The sequence below is a fragment of the Delphinapterus leucas genome, chromosome 5, assembly GCF_059928025.1.
Source record: "Delphinapterus leucas isolate spDelLeu-1000000601 "Yukka" chromosome 5, BTC_Dleu_Yukka2, whole genome shotgun sequence".
NCBI classification, from domain to species: Eukaryota; Metazoa; Chordata; class Mammalia; order Artiodactyla; family Monodontidae; genus Delphinapterus; species Delphinapterus leucas.
Genome location: NC_143133.1, coordinates 52285889 through 52290092, shown reverse-complemented (window position 1 = coordinate 52290092; position 4204 = coordinate 52285889). Strand labels below are relative to the sequence as shown.

The following is a 4204-nucleotide window of genomic DNA, read 5'->3' as shown; positions in this document are numbered from 1 at the left end:
TTAAGTTATCCAAGGAGCCCACTCAAAACTCCTCAACACACTCTGGACCAGAAGTGGGCTGGTCTATAGCCCCTTGAACTTTATTTGGAAATGAATGAACTTTCTTCAAAGGTGGATACACACATGTTTGCATGTGCTTCCCTGGTTAGGGAGGCAGTGTGTCCTTACGCTCCCCTTCTCACAGGTGAGCAGATGTGTGGATTCCTCCAGCATGGAGACAAATGGCTAAGGAAATGAACGAACGGATGAAGAAGTGAATGCCATGCACTGTGATGTGTTGGACAGATCATCGCTCAACACAGGTGCGATGCTGTCTCCTTTCTGAGAGTCAAGATCATAGGCAAGGAATAGGCCAAGAGTGCACACTAGGATATTTGGGAAGGAAAGGTAGAGCTGACGGGGAGGGGGTAGAGCCAGGAAAAGGGGAAGTGGAGGGTGGCCGGAGAGCTAAGAGCTGTCGTTTAGGTTTCCCATGGCTCTCCTACGACTACTATATTCTTTGCTTATGGGAGAAGAGTAGTTCTTCAAAGAGCTGAGAAAATGCTTTTTAATTCTGAAGTTGAGAGCTCCCTTCAACTCTTCCCAGGTCCTCAGCCTTGAGCACAAGTGAAAAGGTATGAGTTGCAAGGTTGAAGGTGTAAAGGAAAGTTCAGCTGATTTGAGCCTTCCCATCAGGGCCACGTAGGTAGATGAGTTATAGGGTCAAAGGAGGTTGCATTTCAGAGTGTTTAAGCATGGTGTGTCACCTCCTCAGAGACCCCAAGGACGTAAGGACCCTGTGGCAGCCAGAAAGTCCTTCTAAGGTCAGATCTTTATGTTGGATCTTTTCCTGGAGCAAATGGACACTAAAAGTCAACAGTGACTAATATTTCTTGAGTATCCACAGAAGTTGGGCCTGAAGAACCCAGAGGCAGTCCTTAAAATATTTGTTCTTAAATATTTATGTAGCTCTGACAGTGGGCTGAGCATGATATATGGAGGAGAAAGGTGATCAACGTAAGCTCCCTTTTTACTAAAGTATAGTTTAGTAAGGCAAGGAAGAAAATGACACAAAAATATTGTGATTCAATGAAGGAAGAACTCTAAGAGAACATAGTCTCTGTGGCTGAGAGAGTGCCGAGAAGTGCATGGCCAACTCTTCTTGATTAAGCCAGGAAAGGAACTTTTGAAATGGGTGTTGATGGATGATTATGAGTTCTCCAGAAAGAGGTGCAGAAGATGCCTCTGGGATGACTCTCTAGACCAAAGGAACATGTACTATTAAAAGACATGGGGAGAACAAGAACTGAAAGCAGGGACTTGAACAGATGCTTGTACACCAATGCTCAGAGCAGCATTACTCAAAATTGCTAAAAGATGGACACAACCCAATGTCCACTGATAATGAATGAATAAACAGAATGTGGCATATACATACAATGGAATATTTTCAGCCTTAAGAAGGAATGAAATTCTGACACATGTTACAACATGGATGGAACTTGAAGCCATTATGCTAAGTGAAAAAAGCCAGACACAAAAAGACAAATACTGTAGGATTCCATTTATATAAAATACCTAGAGTAGTCAAATTCATAGAGTCAGAAAGTAGAATGGTGGTTGCCAGGGGCTGCAGGAAGGGAGAATGGGGATTTGTTGTTTAAGAGGTTCAGAATTTCGGTTTGTGATGATGGAAAAGTTCTGGAGATGGATGGTGGTGATGGTTGCACGACAATATGAATGTACGTAATGTTACTAAACTGTACACCTAAAAATGGCTAAAATGGTAAATCTCATGATATGTCTATTTTATCACAATTTTAAAAAACTAACAAGAAAAAGGATGTGGGGAGAGAGATAACTGAGATGGTTCTGGAGAATGGTGAACACATAGGTACGACCAAAACTTTAGGTGTGGGTTAGAGACTGACCAGCTAAATTTAGTCCAGTTAATGAAGTTTTGTACCTAAGGAGGTGGGACTTTATATCAGGTGTAATGGAAAGTTAGCAGAGGTTTGAAGCAGGCAAGAACCAAGGTATTTTAGGAAAGTTTTAGCTTTCAGAAGCTGAAAAGGCTCTGAAGAGGTGAAAGGCTAAGGAAGAGGCTCCTACAGTAGCCTCTGTATCAGATTTGATGGGAGGGAGATCTTGCCATGGAGATGAAGAGGAGGTGGGAGCATCAAGAGATGAAGCTGAATTGACAGGAACATATGTCTATAGAATTAAGTGTGAAGTTGAGGGATCATGGGAAGCTGAGGATGCATCCGAGCCTTCTGGCTTGGGGGACTGAGTGGACAGTGGGAACAATCACTAACTTAAGGATTTCAGGAAGAAGAGTGTGTTTTGTGGGGAAGAATACACATTTGATTTAAGACCTGTATAAGTTTAAAATGCACTTGTATTTAGTGCCATGTGATTATGTAATGTCTTTGGTCTCCGTTTCTTTCACTGTGCTGTTCTTGTCTCTAAAGCTAGAGTTTTAAGCACACAGATCTGGTGCATTCATTCATTCAAGAAGCATTTATTGAGCACATTTGCATTGATTATTCATTTAGTCAACCTTCACCTCTGTTCTGGCCCAATACCAAGAATAAGCAGTAAGTCCGGGCATGGAATACAGTTATTCTGCCATTGGGTTTTTTCCACTGTACAATAGCTTCCTCTTACTAAAGAAAGCAAGCAAGGTATACAACAGGCCCTCTCTATGCTCAGATCTCATTTAAATTTTCCCAAGAACCCTATGAGACAAGTACTGTTATAATTTTTCAGGGAGGGAAAGATTATAAAGGGACAACAGGAGATATGGGGGATGATGGATATTTTCATTGTGATTGCAATAATCGTTTAACTGGTATATATATATATATATATATATATATATATATATATATATACACACACACAAGTCAAAACTTACCAAATTATACACTTTAAATTTGTAAAGCTCATTGCATGATAATTATACCACAATAAAGCTGTTTTATAGAGTTTTTGGTCAATAACTACTTTTCGAAAGTAACTTTCGATAAGGTGTCATTTGCTGAGAAGTCAATAATTTAGTTATAAATGACAAACAAAAAACCTGTCCCTCTGTGTTTCTACCCCTTAGACCTCTGTTTCTCATTTTCTTGGTAGCCAATTTTCCCCCCGTACTTTCTTCTCCAGAATGGCTTTGGTTCAAATACAGCTGAGGTTTTTGTTTGTTTGTTTCAGGTGTAATTTACAGAGGTCAAATTTACCCTTTTTAGTGTACAGTCCTGTGTGTTTTGACAAACACATACATGTGTATAACCACCACCACAATCAAGATAGAAAGCAGCCTTTCGGCCGGAACTGCCATCTTCCTGTAATTCACCAAAATGACCAACACAAAGGGAAAGAGGAGGGGCACCCCCTACATGTTCTCTAGGCCTTTTAGAAAACATGGAGTTGTTCCTTTGGCCACATACATGTGAATCTACAAAAAAGGTGATATTGTAGATATCAAGGGAATGGGCACTATTCAAAAAGGAATGCCCCACAAATGTTACCATGGCAAAACTGGAAGAGTCTACAATGTTACCCAGCATGCTGTTGGCATGATTGTAAACAAACAGGGTAAGGGCAAGATTCTTGCCAAGAGTATTAATGTGCGTATCGAGCACTCTGACAGCTAAGATAGCTTCCTGAAACTGGTGAAGGAAAATGATCAGAAAAGAAGGAAGCCAAAGAGAAAGGTACCTGGGTTCAACTGAAGCGCCAGCCTGCTCCATCCAGAGAAGCACACCTCGTGAGAACCAATGGAAAGGAGGCTGAACTGTTGGAGCCTATTCCCTATGAATTCATGGCATGATGGGTGTAAAGAAAATTAAAAGACCTGAACTGTTAAAAAAAAAAAGATAGAAAGCATTTTCGTCCTCCCCCAGATTCCCTTGTGCCCCTTAGACGTCAATCCCCTTTCCTCAACCCCAGCTCCTGGCAGCCTCTGATGTATTCTTTTTCCCTACAGTTTTGCCTTTTCCAAAATGTCATATAAATGGAATTATACAGTAGGGAGCCCTTGGAGTCTGCTTCTGTCACTTTGCACAGGCTTTCTCCACCTCAACGCTGTTGACACTGGGGCCAGATCACACTTTGCTGTGGGGCTGTCCTGCGCACTGTAGGATGTTTAGTGGCGTCCCTGGCCTCCGCCCACTAGATGCCAACAGCATCTCCCTCCTAGACTGTCACAAACAAAAATGTCTTC

General features: G+C 41.6%; 1 pseudogene; it reads left to right on the top strand.

Moving 5' to 3' along the window:
• Positions 1 to 3139: 3139 nt before the first annotated feature.
• On the top strand, positions 3140 to 3950 carry LOC111171552 (large ribosomal subunit protein eL21 pseudogene; annotated as a pseudogene).
• Positions 3951 to 4204: the final 254 nt, after the last annotated feature.